Source organism: Macrobrachium nipponense, chromosome 35 (genome assembly GCF_015104395.2).
Source record: "Macrobrachium nipponense isolate FS-2020 chromosome 35, ASM1510439v2, whole genome shotgun sequence".
In the NCBI taxonomy this organism is placed as follows: domain Eukaryota; kingdom Metazoa; phylum Arthropoda; class Malacostraca; order Decapoda; family Palaemonidae; genus Macrobrachium; species Macrobrachium nipponense.
The window spans coordinates 56,334,414-56,353,975 of record NC_061096.1 but is presented as its reverse complement, the minus strand read 5'-3'; the positions used below and the strand labels follow the sequence as shown (position 1 = coordinate 56,353,975).

The 19,562-nt window shown below is 47.9% G+C and overlaps 1 protein-coding gene across 1 annotated transcript in view; it reads left to right on the top strand.

Annotated features, from left to right (window-relative positions):
- LOC135208361 (protein fantom-like) overlaps nucleotides 1-19,562 on the top strand; it is a gene marked incomplete in the record, with an annotated part of 187,683 nt that overhangs the window by 34,675 nt on the left and 133,446 nt on the right.

Below are 19,562 nucleotides of genomic sequence, written 5' to 3'. Positions count from 1 at the left end.
TTTATATACTTATGGTGTTGTCACAACAACACCATTTTAGCTTTTATATTTACCGAAATTCGTTTCGCTTAAATATAATTGCTCGAGCATATCTTTTTATGCGGCGGTGGTTCTAGCCGAACGCATTCCTTCGTGGAAAGGATTACTTGGCAACTCAGGATGACGAGTCAGCGACAGCTACTGCGTATTGAATTGCCCGAGGCATTTCAGTATCAGCTGCCGCTTTGAGATAGACGGTTGTTTATGTCTTTCTCACCTGCTTTGATTGAATAACAACCGTATCTCTGCCCAACAATCACGGACTTAAGTCTCTGATTAACGGGGATTCTCGCATACATGAATGACCATCTACTGCTGAGAAACGCTAGTATTCATCGTCTTCGGTATTGCGAGAATTTTAAACAGAGATATCTATTCGACTCTCATCTTTCTGTTTACCGCACGGTAACAGAATTCTGTAATAGTCTCTTGCTGCATCGTATCCCGATAATGCGAATGATTTTTGCGGAATCTGAGTTTGTCCTCAAAATATCTTGTATTCGGAGGTGTACAATTGTTCATTGTTCACCCCGGATTAGCAGATGTATGAAAGACATCGCCTACTCCCACACCTGCCAGCTCTACTTCCAAACGTTCAGCCCATGAGAAGCAGTTCTTCAAGCGGCTCTCCCTGTGTTTTCATTACTGAAGAACGCCCCGCTTTCATGCACAACGGACAGCAATGAAATGGCGGTTAGCGTTTTCAGTCATTTGTAAGCACAGGTTTAGAAATCTTGAGATTCCTTCTCTCGATTCAACTGGAAGACGTAGGTTGCATTCATTGCCTACCTTCGTCTTCAACGTCACATAGTGTTGTTTCTCCTTAAGCTGAGATTCAACGTCTATGAGATTTTCTTGCCATCAGGGACCTCGGTCTTTTGAAGGCAATTGACTTTCGCCTTTTGAGCTTATGCATTAAGAGAATCATCGCCGCGCCGTCCGGCATCGGTGACTAACAAATATTTTATTTGTTTGGTCTCTCAGCATAACTCTTTAAAGGGCGAAGGTCACGTGACTTACCCGGATGCTTGGACAACTTGCCTCTACTGATTCCGAACCAGTCAGTCGGCAGCTGTCAGAGCGTCCGAGTCAGTTACGAACTATGCTGTGGACATAGTTCGGTTGTTCCAGAGCAATCATTACTTCGTCTTAATAGCTTGTCAGTATGAGTACTGTACATAACCAAAGTCGAGAAGAGGGATAGGTCATACGACTATTCCCTTCTTTTCGTCTTAGGTAACTGCATGACTTCTCTTGAGAAGTCAAGCACAAAGGGATGGGTATTTGTGACGCTCGATTTCGTACCGATCTTCGTAGCGAAGACTCAGAACCCTTCGGTAACTGACGATTGGTTCGAGTCCTTCACAATACCCTCCCTAATGGACGTCACCCCCAGCCTCCGATACGAAGGCTATGCTGCTTTGTCCTGTGAAGGTGCGACGGAGCTGTCTGAAGAAACTCGACCACCCAGGATGAGTGTGTACGCCTCTTCATCATTCTCTCGCGTTCCGCAAGAACTTCTCCGTGGCGCAGGTAATGAAGGCAGGCGCCTGGTCCAACCGGACCGCATGCACCTCCTTCTACCTTCAGGATATTGCCCACAGTTCCTTGGATCTTTTTCCTTGGGAACCGTGGTGGTTGCTCAACACGTTGTGTAGTTAACCCAGACCCTCGCAGGCTGAACAGCATCGAGTCCTGGTGTGACCGTAAGAATGGATGAGGAATGAGAGTGTGACTGGCTCCTCTTCCCATCTTTTTCTTCCCTCTACCTTTGGGTAGAGGGACACGGTCGTCACCCTGCTGGGTAAGGACGAGATGCAGGTGAGCTACTCAATAGAGCACCATCCTATCCCTTTCAGTAGGGATAGGAGTAAATATCCACCACTTCCTCCAACAAGGGGGAGGAAGTGGATGCCAAATTGAGACAAAACCCATCATTTTATGATTGTCTTTCCTTGCAAACAGGAAACAAGTTTTTGCTTGCTGGTACGAAGAGGGGGGGTTTTTTTTTTTTTGGGATACGCTTGCCTCTCTCTTAGTACTTGGCCCAGAGGTCCTGACCATTGATCCCTGGCCGGTGCAACACCCTCCCCGATCAATCGGACAGAGGTTTGGATCCCTCCCTTGCTCTTACGACCAGGGAGGCACTCCAGGGTTGGACGAACACCAGTCTGTTCACCAAAAAGACTCAGATTCCTCCCACCAAGAAGTGAGTCTTCCTATTGTTAAAGGACCGAGGGTTTGTATTACGTATCGGAACAAATGACAATTTGTCGAAAATTGCATTTTTCCTAACTATACAAACCTGAGGTCCTTTACATATAGTCCCACCTCATGCCACCCCTCACTCTGCAACTTTTTGCATGGGCCTAAAGCAAAAAGTGGATCTTCACCTCTCGGGCGCGCGGGAGCGCGCACGATCGGACAAGCAGTTAACTACCGTTCTCCCCTTGTTCGAAGCTTACGACCGTCCAGCTGCCGCTAGTTACCTTCCTATTGTTAAGGACCTCAGGTTTGTATAGTTAGGAAAAATGCAATTTTCGACAAATTGTCATTTTTCTCTTTCCCTTATTCATTTTATATGAGAAGACCATGTAACTTCAGCCATTGTAATTATCTATTTTTCACAACATGAAAGCATTACAAATATCGTTACATGTTTTTGTCCTGGTAATTTTGTTAAAATTATGAGAAACCTCTAGGTACACTTCTTAATATGTTATGCACTTTCTGTTTAAAAATCATTTCAAGTGTACTATTCAATATGTTTAGGAATGCACTTGATATTATTTTTACATGCATTTATTCAACTTGGCATCTGATCTGTCTGTTTGGGTCAAATCTTGTAACGCAGTTTTTTATCTGTTCCTTCATCCGATGAACTTGAAATTTTACATGGTTGCTCAATCCCGGAGACAATACAACCATACATGATCAGGTCAGCAGTGACCTCGAGTGACCCTGCAGTGACCTCCCCCAGTATCTCAGGATTTGTATGAAACGTGTCAGATTTTTCACAACTTCTCTGACTCTAGAATCTATCTTCAATATAACCCCTCCCCCAGCACACGCTCAAGTGTTGATTTAGCTGTGTCCTCATCCTTCCCTTCCTTGTTCCACACCCTCCCTCCTTCCCATTCCTACTTCCATCCCTCTCCCATTCTCTCTTTCATCCCGCTCCCCCTTCCCCTTCCAGAGCTAATGATCAAGTGTTAACGGATATCAATTTCATTAACTACAGTTATAAATCGGTTACAATTACTGTCAAAACTAAAAAGTAGAAAATAAAAAATATAAAAAATTTAAATATGCTTTTATTAAAATGTACTAAAAATAATTTGTTCCGATACGTAATACAAACCCTCGGTCCTTTAACAATAGGAAGGTAACTAGCGGCAGCTGGGACGGTCGTAAGCTTCGAACAAGGGGAGAACGGTAGTTAACTGCTTGTCCGATCGTGCGCTGCGCCCGCCGCGCCCGAGAGGTGAAGAATCACTTTTGCTTTCGGCCGCGGGTGTGAAGGACGTGTTCGTCATCGCTCTCTGCCCGTTTCATCGTCGTATGGCTTTGTTTATATTGTGTTTTCTACTAATGGTTTGTTTGATCTTGAAATGAAACTGTAAGTACACTGTTTTCATTTTCATTACTTAATTATGAATCAACATGGAGCTATCGCCGTAGAGGCGGCGATTTCCGCTCTTTTCATGAAATTGACTTGAATTATGTCTCGGTGCCGAGGGCGGGCGCACTCGCGCCGAGTCATGTATTTTGGGCGAAAGGGTGTAATTGAAAGATGTAAGTACTCTTTTTCATTATATTTTTTTGCCCTGTGCGTTCGTTGCCGAGAGCGTGATTGTGCTCGGCACGAGCCTCTTATTTTGTATGAATAGAATGCAATGAAAGTGGATTCGCAATGCAGTTTTCTTTTCATTTCATTTATTAATTGCATCAAATTTAATTTTGGATCAATTTCCGCTCTTACCCGGAATTAATCCTTACGATTTATTGCTGTGAAAGTGAAAATCGCAAGTGCAGTGTTGTTCATTTTCATATAATTTATGATAGCATCATATTATTATGGATCAAGCTTCCGCTCTTACCCGGGAATTGATCTTTCCCCCTTTAAGTTCTATGAAAGTGAATCGCAAGTGCAGTATTCTGTTTCCATTTGCATATACTTTTCACTGCTGTGCGGGGGTGGGTAGGGGAAGCGAAGGTCTGCCAGGAAGTCATCGGAAAGCTCTCCCGCGACTCCCTTGGTATCCGATTCTTCGTCTTCTTTCCTGCCCCCCCGCTCAGCTTCCTCGTATTTTGTATTTGGGGTCTTCCTTCCGTTCGGGGTGGGGCATGTCTCCCCCCCGTGTGTGAGGGAACCCCTCTTACTAATCTGTCTGTGCTACCGCAGGTGCTACATCCGTGGGAGACGACCTTGGACAGGTATGGGCCACTGCGGCTGCAGGGCGTGCCTAGCATCCACGATCTGCTGCAGCGTCTAGCGAGGTCTGGGGCGGTGACCTTGGAGCGGTCTCCACTACAACCTTCACGGCCGCTAATGCTGCTTCCCCCACCCGCTGGTTTACACTCCCCATGCTGTGTCGGTGACGCCGTCTGACGCTTCTAGGGCCGGGTCGCCGCCGTACCGAGGAGGGGTATGCCGCCGCCGCCTGTGTTTTTTCTTCGTGTTGCCTGCCCCAGACTTCCGCTGTTCCAGCAGCTCGCCCTGGACCGGCCGCCAGTACCAGGTTCCCGCTGGCTGCCGATGATTCTACGAGGCGATGGCTGGACCTGCCGTACCTGTCGCTGATGTGGTTCCCGCTACTGGCTTGGCTGTCCTTCTGTGTTTACCGCTGCCGCTGTTCCTGCCGCTCCTGAGCTGGTTGCTGTTCCTGCCGCTCCTGGTTCCTGCGCCTGTCCATGCTGGTCCTGCCCATGGTGTGTCTTCCCCCAGTCCCAGGTCCTTCCGGACAGGTGCAGTCGGGCCGTGTTGCTTGCTTCGGCAATAGGCCCGACTCCGGCCTGGATGGAGGACCTGACGACTGTCCTGCGTGAGCTGACGAAGAAGAGGGAAGGTGTCATCTTCGTCTTCGTCTGCTGCTGCGTCTTCCCCTTCGACTTCTAAGGCCCATAAGCCGAAGAAGAAGAAGGCTGCCTCCCCCCCCTAAGAAGTCTCCTTCGGGAACTTCTAAGGGCCCGTCCCACCTCGGTGGGACGGGGGGTCCTTCTGCTGGTCCTCCTGCTCCTTCGGAGCGGGGCCCGTCTCCCCTTCCGTAAGGAAGAGATAGACGGGGACCAGAGGAGTATCGGTTAGCTCTGGTACTTCCTCGCCTGGTGGTAGCGGCGATGCCGCTACGCCAGGTTCCGGCTCGGTCTCTCGTTCGCGGGAGATCCCGGAGTGATGCTCTCCCTCGGAGACCGTGCAGCCAAAGTTTCGGCGCCAGAGTTCGCTCGGCGCCAAGACCACGGCACGGAGCAGAAGGGCTGGCGAGAACCGCTCAGGTGACTCTCGCCAGGCCAGCGGCGCTCTCGCAGAGCGACCAGCTGGTAACCGGGTTCCCCCCCTAAGAAGACTCCTTCTGGAACTTCGAAGGGCTCGTCACACTCCGGTGTGACGGGGGGGTTTTCTTCTGCTGGTCCTCCTGTTCCTTCGGGAACGGGGCCCATCTCCCCTTCTGAGAAGAAGAAGAAGACGGGGACCAAGGGAATGTGCTGGCTACCGCTGGTACACCCTCGCCTGGTCTTGGCAGCTCTGCTGCTAAGCAGGTACCGGCCCCCAAAAAAAAAAACGGCTCGGTTTCTCGTCCGCGAGAAGTTCCGAGTGTACGGTCTCCTTCGGGTGACCGTGCAGCCAAAGTTAAGACGCCTGAGTTCGCTCAGCGTCATGACCGAGGCACGGAGCAGAAGACTATCGAGAGCCGCTCAGGTGACTCTCGCCAGGCCAGCGGCCGCTCTCGTAGCGACCAGCCAGTACCTCGGGAATGGACGTGACGGTCTCTGACCGGCCACAGGTTGAGGCTGGGAAGAGGTCCCCCAGGTCCCCTCGACCGACGGTACCAGCGGTTTGACGTGCCGCGAGGACGCTCACCGGCCCCGTTCTCACCACGAAAGCGAGCTCTGCAGGTCACCTGACCGCCGCTCCCACAGGGGACCGCCGGGCGGATACGGTGGGACCAGCAGCAGCTCGTCTGACGCACGGGACCGGGGTCGACGTGCTCAGGTGAGCGGCACGGCCAGGCCTGCAGATCGATCCCCACCGCGGGTTGGTGATCGGCTGCAGCCCCCCACGTTACGCTGGTCCTGCCAGCGAGCGGGGGGGGAGCGTCAGGTCTGTCTCTCCACTACCTTCAACTTCCTCGGGCTACACCGGGAAGAGCGAGGTAGCTAGGAGTGATCGTGAGAGGTGCGCCGCTCACGATCCCGTCACGACGCCGCACGTGCCACGTATGGTCTTAGGACCAACCAGGACTTACGCGCAAGTGATTGGAGGCGACCGTCAGGGGGGGGAGGGGGCGGGGGGGTAGCGTCAGTTCTGTCTCTCGATACCTTCACACTCCTGGCATACGCCAGGAAGAGCGAGGTATATAGGAGTGATCGTGAGATTGCGCAGCTCACGATCCCGTCACGACGCCGCACGTGCCAGGTTATTGGCTTAGAACCAGCCAGGACGTACGCGCAAGTGATTGGAGGCAACCGTCAGGGATCTGTTGCTGGTCCTTCTGAAGGAGGAGGGTCTTGGGAGCTGCTCTTGTTGGAGGGACTGGACGGTCCTACTCCTCAAGACGCCTTAACTTCCGAGATTCAGAGTAACTTTGCCCAGGTTATTGCACTGATTCGTCAGCACAACGACCTGGGGGAAGGATCGCCGCTCCCACCAGCAGAGCCCATGTCTCTGCTCGAGTCGTTTTGGGGCCCGAGAGGGAACCCAAACCGACGGTGGGTTTGCCGCGATCGGAGCTTGCCGATTCTGTCTTGAACCAGAGTCTCTCGTCTCCGGACAAGAAGGCTCTCTCAGTTCTGGCGGTCTCGATCAAGCTACTTCCACCTCCTCTACTGCGACAGCGGCGTTTTCTACGTGTCTTCGGACACCATATTTAATACTCCTTCGGTCCTCCTGAGAGGTTTCGACCTCGACGAGGACTGGAATGAGTCGGAGGACGGTATCGGCTCTCTCCTGTCAGGTGTCGATCCAGCCCCACCCAGACGACGTTTCACAGTGGCGGCAGACCCTTACCTACAGTGAAAGTTCGTAACCCTCCTCGGGAAAACGTTTTCTCCTGACGATACGTTTTCCCAGACTCTGAGAGGCCATCGCCGCAAGGCGATGGCTGCTCCTACTCTTCTCCAACTGCTAGTTCCACTGGGAAGGCGAGCGAGTATCCAATTCCTCCCCCATTCCCTCTCTCCTTACGGCTACGAGGGAAAGGGGAGGGATCCTACAGAGATTTCTCTGTAGGATTCCACGTTGGGGACTGCGCTACCGGGGAGACCTTCGGGTCCTACCTGACGTAAGCCCCGGTCGTTGAGGAGGGATCCTGCCCCATTTCTCGATTTCTACGGGAATCGAGAGGACCACCAGCCGATATCGTTTGACGAATTCGGTGGGGGGTTTCGCAGACTGCTTAGAATTCTACGGAATTTCTAGCGCATTCAGAGTGTTAGAGTTTCTTACGATCTCCAAACACTTAGGCGAGACCACGGTCCAAAGTGAGCGAGACGAGAATCCCCGATATGTTACAAGATAATCGGGAACCTCGCCTATGCTCGAATTCCTGGAATTTCTAGCATTAGGAAGAAGACTGCTGCTGAAAGAAGACTATCTCACAGTAGGCGACCAACCTGGAATAGAGAAGAACGGACGGGAATATCCAGTTTGGCTTGAACTATCGTCTTAGTATTCTGTTCACCATTGAAGCTTTCCTTCGAGGAAGACTTCTTCACTCTCTTTGATAGAGACCGAAGGTGGTCGATCTCCAATCCTTATTTGTTTTCTTGAAGGAAAGAATTTAGGATGGAGATCGTTGTTCAGAATCCTACAAAATATACTACGTATATTAACCTCGCGACATGATTCTGCTAAGCAGTTGAATGGTCCGAGGGGTAGGCGCATATCCTGGTTATTCTACGGATTGCGACTTAGACGAAAAGTATTCTAATTGAACTGCAACTCAGGTTGCCTGCAACCTCCCAGGAGTTTCCAGTTTCCAATTATATATACTTGATGGGTGTTGTCAACAACACCATTTAAGCTTTTATATTTACCGAAATTCGTTTCGCATAAATATAATTGCTCGAGCATATCTTTTTATGCTCGGTGGTTCTAGCCGAACGCATTCCTTCGTGGAAAGGATTACTTGGCAACTCAGGATGACGAGTCAGCGACAGCTACTGCGTATTGAATTGCCCGAGGCATTTCAGTACAGCTGCGCTTTGAGATAGACGGTTGGTTATGTCTTTCTCACCTGCTTTGATTGAATACCAACCGTATCTCTGCCCAACAATCACGGACTTAAGTCTCTGATTAACGGTGTGGCGGGATCACAAAAACAAGTAACCTCCCCACATAAACTTAACCTGTCTGGCTATCAAACCCACCCTCAATCACACTTTCCACTTAACACTAAAAAAACACAGCAGGACAACTGCCCCAATACCTACATACAGAACAAAAAACACAAACACGGTACTCACCGCTGGCTTCTGATACCTAGGACTAGGCTGTGCTGTCGTCCACTGGATATAGGCTATAGGCTAGCCAACACACAACCACCGCCGACAACCAAACACAAATCAACCACCCGGGGACCCACAACCCCACAAAAACTCAATAACCCAACGACTAAATGCAGATGAACACCAACCGCCTGAAAAAACACGACACCACACGACTTACAGCAGTACAACAACCCGCCAAAACCAACCCTGCCCCAACCACCACTAACAGACACCGAAAATGCACCACCAACCTTCTTAACCTCCCCACAACCAGACAGACACAAGCACAACAACTTCACAACCCCAAAATCTATCAAATAACACCCAAACAACGAAACACCAAGGATAACCGCTGACAAAACCGACACTGACTTGACCAGACACCTCACTGTTTACAACTCTCGTAACAGACTTCCATTGACTACCTACAGAGCGCCACAACAGACATGCTTCCGACCGCCATCTAACACTCCCATTCATTCTTCCACCAATATCTCTCTCTCTCTCTCTCTCTCTCTCACACAACCTTTGTAGATGTTGTCAAATATAAACGTAAAAATTCCTCCTCCATATTACCTCCCCCATTACATTTGACAACATCTCCTTACACTCACAACATCCACACTAAATTGCCTTTCGCAACACCCAAGGATGCTCAGATGCGGTCCTGGATCTTGTTTGAGGACCATCATACACTCTTTCAGTTACATTGCCATTCACTTCTTCCAAACCACTTTCTTTCAAACTCCCATTACTCCCTCACTACCATCCTCCCAAATTCCATTCACTACTTCACCGATGTCTTCCAACTGGTTCCAACATCTCCCCTATTTCGGCCACCAAAGCACTCAGTTCATCCATACTTCTGTCAAACTCCTGCAAAGACTTATCCATCCTATCAACCACCTCCTCACTATCAGTTTCCTTCTCACTGAAGTCTTACTTGTCCCTGTCAACTCAAACCCACATACACCACAAGTATCATTCATTCCCCAAAGTCATCCGTAGCACACGCTTTATCAACCGTTTGCACCCTACCACCAACCCCTTTACCATGCCGTTCACGCTTTTCCCTTCCACTTCCTCTCTCACTCTTCTGTTTTCTTCCATACTCAACCAACACCAACTGTCGATCTCCCAGACCAATTTGTTCACCAACAGTCGGCTCATACTTATTCACCCTCAACCACTCACTCATCGCATTCTCCCGAACATAGTGTGGTACTTCCCTCCACTTACGGAGCTGGTTATGGTGTGCCCTAACCTCATCCAGTCCCCCACCTACTCGCAATTTCCCCAAAACATAACTCAATCCACTCGGATCCTCCACTTCCAAAATCTCAAAAAGGCCCTTCAAATTTCTCCCTTACTTTATTCACATTCATTCTTCCCATCTCAACCCACCTCTTTCAACACCTTATCCCCAATCTTAAAACTCTCAAACCTTTCACTCGCTTTCTTCCACAAATCCCGATCACCTTCTGACAGACCCAACCGCGGTCTGACAATCCTTTCAAATTCAACACATATTTACAAGGAGACATACCTATACTCTTCTGCAGTGTGGCATTATATACCCAAACTGCACGTCCTACATACATATCCCAATCCTTGTCGCTCTTACTCATCATTCATTCGCAAAATCTCAGTCATCGTCCTAACAGTCCTTTCAGCCAACCCATTCGCACTGGGCATATACGGAGTAGAATACACATGCACAATACCCCATTCCTTCAACATTTCTTCAAATTCCCATCCCACAAACTCAGGTCCATTATCACTCAACATTTTTGCCGGCTTACACACACACATGGGCAACATCACTTGACCCACCATTCGTGCAACAGTTCACTCCTCTTATCTTTGATGGGAACCACATAAGCAAATTTACTCATGTGATCCACCATCACAATCATCCCCACGTGTCCTCTCGCAGTCCTGGGCAAAGAAACACAATCAATCACAAGCATTTCAAACGGCTCTTTCATCTGCAATCGCAACACAGGTGGACTTGCATGCACACTCTGATACTTTCCCCTCTGACAGTCTTCACACGTGACAGCCACATCCACACAAATCTTACTCAACCCAGGAGCATACAATCTCTCTCTCATGCATTCCCACAACTTATTTTTTCCCATATGCCCAAACGATCATGCACCAACAAACACATACTCACAGCTGACTCAACAGAAAACACTGGCACATACACTTCCTTGTCATACACCCCTTCCTGATGCAAAAAGTACACTAGTTTTTGCACACCACAAAACGTTTAGCAACCCTCTTATATACATCCAACTCACATGGCCAGTCTTCCACAGCACTCCTCCCAAAACACATTGTCGCAACACACTTATCTCCAGGCACTTATTTTGCATTTCCTCAATCTCTTCCTCACTCAACAGATCATTCTCACTCCTAGCATATCAATCATACCCACAAAGTTTGCTACAAACACATTACCATCTTGAATCCTAGCTACTCGCCTGCCCCCCTTTCTAAGAATTCCATTTCCTACATCTACGTCTTATATCGTGGATCCTCAAAAAATCTATCCCTAATAAAATACAAGATGGCATATCATTTTCTCCTATAACTATAAAGTTATGCATTACCTCAAGATCTCCCAACCTAACCTTTAACCGTACCTCTTCCACCATACTAAAACACTTCCTTGTCCTAACCCATGTATTCTCACACTTGTAGACTGCCTTTTCACTTCCCAATCACATCTCTCAAGTTCACTCACCACTGACCCACTCACCAAGGAAACTTGTGCCCCTGTGTCAACCAAACTACAATACTCACTATCATTTACTTGACAAAAACGTCACCATTTTCCCTCGAGTCCCATGCATACACACATTCACTACCACGTTCACCTGGTTATCCATACACAACTCCCCTCCCTCATCACATTCATCCTCAGCTAACTCCCCATTTCCACAATTCTGACTCAGATCCCCTTCACAGTCCCTTTTTGTAACCAACCAATTACAACCACGTTCCCCGCACTGAATCATCAAAACCCCACGTTCATTACCAGTACTCACCCTTCCTCGATATTCAACCGGTCTGTCCCATCCAAAATACAACAACACTTTTGTTATTCCAAACAACTCAGCTACTGCTGACAACAATTCATACAACACTTCTCCCTGCCCACCTTGTTCCTCCGCACATGCCACTTCCTTCTGCACATCACTCATCAACTTCACTCGCAACTCATTCACACTACCGGGTACCTCTTCAACCAGACCCTTACCTTCCAAGTTTTTCAATGCTGAAAACAAACATTCACACATTCTGTCATTCCCTTCAAACCTCTCTTTTACAACCAACCCCTCTGGTACCATATTCGGATCCCAGTCACTTTTCACAACACACTGTCCTTACCATGCATCCTAGACATCGTATCAGCAATCACATTTTTACTCCCCGGCACATATTCTAAGCTAAAATCAAACTCACTCAAATCCTCAATTGTCCTCGCAATCCTAGCATTCACACTTTCCTTCTTGATCATATAAACTAACGGCCGATGATCTGTCCTTATGACAAATTTTACCCCATACAAAAACACTTTCAACGCTTTCACACAAAACCTTATTGCCGCAAGCTCCTTCTCAACCACCGAATACTTAAGCTCTGCTTTATTAAAAGCTTTACTCACATACGCAATCACTCTCAATTGTCCCTCCCCACCCCATTCACCTCTTGCATCTGCACCAAGCATCCTCCCATACTAAACTTACTAGCATCAGCATACAACTCAAGCTTACTGGCATCCTCACTGTAGTCCGGAAAAGCCAAGGTGACGTCCCTAGCAGCCTCCTCTTTCAATCTCTCAAATGCTCCCACCATTCGCTCATCCCACCTCAGCTTAGTACAATTTTTCTTCCCGGTCCATTCAGTCAACGGCTTCCCTATACCCGAACAATCCCTAACGAACTTCCTCCCGAACTCAATCAAACCCAAAAAACCCTTTAACTCCCGCATGGTCCGGGACGTGGAAACTCCTTTACTTTTTCCACAAACTTTTCACTCTTCCTTACACCACTCGCACTCACCTTATGACCAAGAAATTCCACTTCCCCAGCCAACCACGTACACTTCTCCAGCTTCACTTTCACTCCAACCTCTTCCAACCGTTCTAACACCTTCTCAAGCAGTTCCACATTCTCCTCAACAGTCTCACTTGCAATCAAAACGTCATCTATAAACACAGTCACCTTCTTCTATCAAAACCAGCCAAAAGTACATTCATCGCCCTCTGGAAGGCAGCAGGCGCATTAGCCAATCCAAAACTTAACCTCTTGAACTGATAGTGGCAGCTACCACTCGAAAAAGCCGTAACATGCCTGCTCCCTTCCTCAAGAGGCATCTGGTAATAGCCCCTTACCAAATCCAATTTTGTGAACACTCTCATCCCATGCATCTTATTACACACAATCAGACACCACATTCATCGGGAATCGCTCCTTCACAGTCACTTCATTCACCTTCCTGTAATCCACACACATCCTCAAACTCCCATCCGTCTTGCGTACTGGGACTATGGGACTATTCCAAGCACTCTCGCTCCTCTCGATCACTCCCACTCTCTCAAGTTCCTCACACTGTTCCTCAATCTCTCGGGCAATAGGCGCAGAAAAGTGTCGGGGACGCTGATATATGGGGGTATCGTCATTCAAAACTATCTTGAACTCTGGGAGCTTAGATCCCCTGAAATCCTCATCACCCCGACTCAACGCACCCCTGCCTATCCCACAACATCTGCATCAACCGCTCCCTCTCGTCATCACAAACATTTTCATCCACCCCAATTCTTTTCTCTCAACTCATCATACTTCCACTCATCACTTTCTTTCATGCTACCTGTCATCACCTGCCGCACCCTAACATATCTTTCGTCGTCCACATCCACCAACGTATACAACAACCCCACACAATCACCCTCACGTATACCCCGCACTCGCTTTTTCCTAACACTCGGCAATGAGGCCACAAAAACCCGAGGATTCTCATATCCAAAATCCCGTCGTACACATGCACACGCTCTTACCAACTTGTTCGCATCCACACCCTCAACCACATATGCACACTTGTCACCTTTGACAATCCCAAGACTATCGGGCCACGCAACTTTCACACTAACAACTTCTCCAACTTCTCGCGGCACTTTTACACTCTCTTTCGCAACCAACGGCACTCCCTTCCATATTTTACTGCTTACTCCTCCATCCCCATCCAAGTACAACTCTCCATGTACATTCCCCTTCCTATGCAACTCAATCATATCCTGCTCGGATGGACCACCATCCCACACTTCTTCAGGAACCTGTATCCTAACAACATATCATACTTATCACTCCTTCCCTCGATCACACAAAAGTCACCTTCATCATCACTACCCCTTCGATTTCTACATTTTCACGCAACATTCCCACCACAGGCATACCCAAATTTCCTATTCCTCGTACCTCCCCTTTACATTTCCTAATTTCACACTCACTCCGCAACTTGTCACATCCATTTTTAAAAAGAACACTGACACTGCACCCAGTATCAATCAAAGCAACCAAAACACACCCCTTTGCACCTCACTTTTACACTCATACATTCATGAGCTCTTCCTCCAAACCCTTTTTCATGCAACAATCCTTCACGCACATGCATCACTCTTACTGACCGCACACCAGAGGACCCACCCAACTGAATCCCCTTTGTACCTAGTTTCCCGAACTCCCAACCTCCCACCTGACTCATCCTCTTTCGCCTACACACACTCGCCACATGACCTTCCATTCCACATTCAACACATTTTGCCCGCTGTTCCTTACACATCCTAGCATAATGCCCATTCTTCCCGCAATTACCGCAAACCTCAGTCACACGAGTACCTCGACATCCACTTGCTATATGCCCTACTTGCCCACACCTGTAACACTTAACATCCCTATCTTTCTTACACCTGCGCTCACCAAATGCCCTGTTTGCCCACACCCGAAGCAAGCTCCCAACGCCCACCGACATTCATTCTTCCTGTGCCCTAGCTTTCCACATCTGTAACATTGCTGCTCTCGTTCACGACTAACCGACCCTAATCTTCCAACGCTTGCACTCCGATCTCTCTTAGGGCTAACCATACTTACGTTACTGGCTCTAACGCTCCTATCAACCATTCGCTCTGCCATTCGCCTTGGCCCTTCCAAAACTGCCTCCCTATAGCTCTTAAACTCTGGTATAACATCAGCCACTTCAGTCCTAATACTAACACTTCTACTCTCTTTCATACACCTATCCAACTCATAATCCTCTACTATTTCCAAAATGTCGTTCCACGACAACCTTTCATTCGTCCATCGCATTTTCTCCTTACGTTTCAGATTTACAAACTCATACACACTCTCAGGCACAGTCGCCAACAACTTCCTCACTAACTCTTTACACTCATTTATCCCTTCGTCCCCAAACTTTTTCCTGGCCAATGTTTCCAACCTGCACACATACATCGACAACGACTCACCAACATTCATTCTTACCTCATCAAAACCATGTTTTCTCCTATATCTAACACTACTCCTTATCCTCTTCGGGCCTGTTTCCACAATCCTGGCTTTCACACTCTCATACGGCACATTCCCTACACTCATCATTACCCCATACATATTCAACAAAAATCCCGTCAAAAAGCCACCCAACTCTCTTGCCCAGACTCTCTTATTATCCCCATACTTTGCCTCACAATACCTCTCATATTCCTTAAAAAAAATCCCCTATGTCCCTACTACCATATTCCTCGTATTGTGCACATCTAGGTATCTCTCTCATATATACAGCCTTTCGTACTTCCACCCGCTCACTCTCACTTTCGCTACTACCATTCTGATCCTCTTAACCTCGTCCGAATATAGGGAATCAACTTCCATACTAACATCCATGCTCCTCATTACGCTCTTCTTACCCTTCTTTCTACCCACCTGTTTCCACTCACCGCTATCCAAATCACTCTCAGCCCTTTCCCCAATGTATTCAGCCCTAGTCTCATCCTGTCCGTCATCCTTCCTAACCTTCTTTCCCTTAATCGTCTTCTTTTCCTCAGCCCCCTTCTTATTCTTGTCCTCAGGTTTATCCTTATCCTGTCTCTTTCCCTTCTTTCCTTTACCTATCACAAACAAGTCACCTTCGTCACTCGTAGTTTCATCCCCTCGCTCTTCCACTGTCTTTACCACTTCTGACCTATCACAAGACCTAGTAGGCCTACCCCCTACAGCTCCCTCTCCCATGAACCCCTTCATCATCTCCGCATGCATTCATCATCCCTAAGAACTTTTTCATCCATTTTTTCTAACATTTTTGCTTTTCTCTTTTCACTTCTTCTTTCATTTCCACTTTTGCACTCCTTAGCATCCTCTCATTTCCTCTAACTCGCTCTTCAGCTCCTCACACTCTACCCTCAACCTCTCATTATCCACTTCTAATTGTCCTCTTACTTCCCTCTCCAACCTCAACTCCTCCTTCAGCCTCTCCACCTCACTCAATCCTTCCATCTCAAACTTTCTCACCACTCATACACACTAGCCTAGACCAATTGTCCTGCAGCTGCCACACCAACAGTCCCTGTTCGGGCGGTTCGGGCGCCAAAAAATAATGTGGCGGGATCACAAAAACAAAGTAACCTCCCCACATAAACTTAACCTGTCTGGCTATCAAACCCACCCTCAATCACACTTTCCACTTAACACTAAAAAACAAACAGCAGGACAACTGCCCCAATACCTACATACAGAACAAAAACACAAACAGGTACTCACCGCTGGCTTCTGATACCTAGGACTAGGCTGTGCTGTCGTCCACTGGATATAGGCTATAGGCTAGCCAACACACAACCACCGCCGACAACCAAACACAAAATCAACCACCCGGGACCCACAACCCCACAAAAAAAACTCAATAACCCAACGACTAAATGCAGATGAACACCAACCGCCTCCTGAAAAAACACGACAACCACACGACTTACAGCAGTTACAACACCCGCCAAAACCAACCCTGCCCCAACCACCACTAACAGACACCGAAAATGCACCACCAACCTTCTTAACCTCCCACAACCAGACAGACACAAGCACAACAACTTCACAACCCCAAAATCTATCAAATAACACCCAAACAACGAAACACCCAAGGATAACCGCTGACAAAACCGACACTGACTTGACCAGACACCTCACTGTTTACAATCTCGTAACAGACTTCCATTGACTACCTACAGAGCGCCACAACAGACATGCTTCCGACCGCCATCTAACCACTCCCATTCATTCTTCCACCAATATCTCTCTCTCTCTCTCTCTCTCTCTCACACAACCTTTGTAGATGTTGTCAAATATAAACTAAAATTCCTCCTCCATAACGGGGATTCTTGCATACATGAATGACCATCTACTGCTGTGACGCTAGTATTCATCGTCTTCGGTATTGCGAGAATTTTAAACAGAGATATCTATTCGACTCTCATCTTTCTGTTTACCGCACGGTAACAGAATTCTGTAATAGTCTCTTGCTGCATCGTATCTCGATAATGCGAATGATTTTTGCAGAATCTGAGTTTGTCCTCAAAATATCTTGTATTCGGAGGTGTGCAATTGTTCATTGTTCACCCGGATTAGCAGATGTATTGAAAGACATCGCCTACTCCCACACCTGCCAGCTCTACTTCCAAACGTTCAGCCCATGAGAAGCAGTTCTTCAGGCGGCTCTCCCCTGTGTTTCATTACTGAAGAACGCCCGCTTTCACTGCACACCGGACAGCAATGAAATGGCGGTTAGCGTTTTCAGTCATTTGTAAGCACAGGTTTAGATCTTGAGATTCTTTCTCTCGATTCAGCTGGAAGACGTAGGTTGCATTCATTGCCTACCTTCGTCTTCAACGTCACATAGTGTTGTTTCTCCTTAAGCTGAGATTCAACGTCTATGAGATTTTCTTGCCATCAGGGACCTCGGTCTTTTGAAGGCAATTGACTTTCGCCTTTTGAGCTTATGCATTAAGAGAATCATCGCCGCGCCGTCCGGCATCGGTGACTAACAAATATTTTATTTGTTTGGTCTCTCAGCATAACTCTTTAAAGGGCGAAGGTCACGTGACTTACCCGGATGCTGGGACAACTTGCCTCTACTGATTCCGAACCAGTCAGTCGGCAGCTGTCAGAGCGCCCGAGTCAGTTACGAACTATGCTGTGGACTTAGTTCGGTTGTTCCAGAGCAATCATTACTTCGTCTTAATAGCTTGTCAGTATGAGTACTGTACATAACCAAAGTCGAGAAGAGGGATAGGTCATACGACTATTCCCTTCTTTTCGTCTTGGGTAAACTGGCATGACTTCTCTTGAGAAGTCAAGCACAAAGGGATGGGGATTTGTGACGCTCGATTTCGTACCGATCTTCGTAGCGAAGACTCAGAACCCTTCGGTAACTGACGATTGGTTCGAGTCCTTCACAATACCCTCCCTAATGGACTTCACCGCCTCCGATACGAAGGCTATGCTGCTTTGTCCTGTGAAGGCGCGACGGAGCTGTCTGAAGAAACTCGACACCCAGGATGAGTGTGGACGCCTCTTCATCATTCTCTCGCGTTCCGCAAGAACTTCTCCGTGGCGCAGGTAATGAAGGCAGGCGCCTAGTCCAACCGGACCGCATGCACCTCCTTCTACCTTCGGGATATTGCCCACAGTTCCTTGGATCTTTTTCCTTGGGAACGTGGTGGTTGCTCAACACGTTGTGTAGTTAACCCAGACCCTCGCAGGCTGAACAGCATCGAGTCCTGGTGTGACCGTAAGATGGATGAGGAATGAGAGTGTGACTGGGCTCCTCTTCCCATCTTTTTCTTCCCTCTACCTCTGGGTAGAGGGACACGGTCGTCACCCTGCTGGGTAAGGACGAGATGCAGGTGAGCTACTCAATAGAGCACCATCCTATCCCTTTCAGTAGGGATAGGAGTAAATATCCACCACTTCCTCCAACAAGGGGGAGGAAGTGGATGCCAATTTGAGACAAACCCATCATTTTATGATTGTCTCTTGCAAACAGGAACAAGTTCTTGCTTGCTGGTACGAAGAGATACGCTTGCCTCTCTCTTAGTACTTGGCCCAGAGGTCTGACCATTGATCCTGCTCGGTGCACACCCGATCAATCGGACAGAGGTTTGGATCCCTCCTTGCTCTTACGACCAGGGAGGCATTCCAAGGTTGGACGAACACCAGTCTGTTCACCAAAAAGACTCAGATTCCTCCCACCAAGAAGTGAGTCTTCCTATTGTTAAAGGACCGAGGGTTTGTATTACGTATCGGAATAAATGACAATTTGTCGAAAATTGCATTTTTCCTAACTATACAAACCTGAGGTCCTTTACATATAGTCCCACCTCATGCCACCCCTCACTCTGCAACTTTTTGCATGGGCCTAAAGCAAAAGTGATTCTTCACCTCTCGGGCGCGCGGGCGCGTGCACGATCGGACAAGCAGTTAACTACCGTTCTCCCCTTGTTCGAAGCTTACGACCGTCCCAGCTGCCGCTAGTTACCTTCCTATTGTTAAAGGACCTCAGGTTTGTATAGTTAGGAAAAATGCAATTTTCGACAAATTGTCATTTTTTGAGACACTAGGATTTTCTTACAAAAATGAAAGCAAGGGCCCCAAACTTGGAAAGAAATGCTACATGAAAAAAAATTATTTTTTATTTCTTGTAGCATTTTCCTCCATGTTTGGGGCCCAAGCTTTTATTTTTGTAGACATGATAAATTGTAAGAA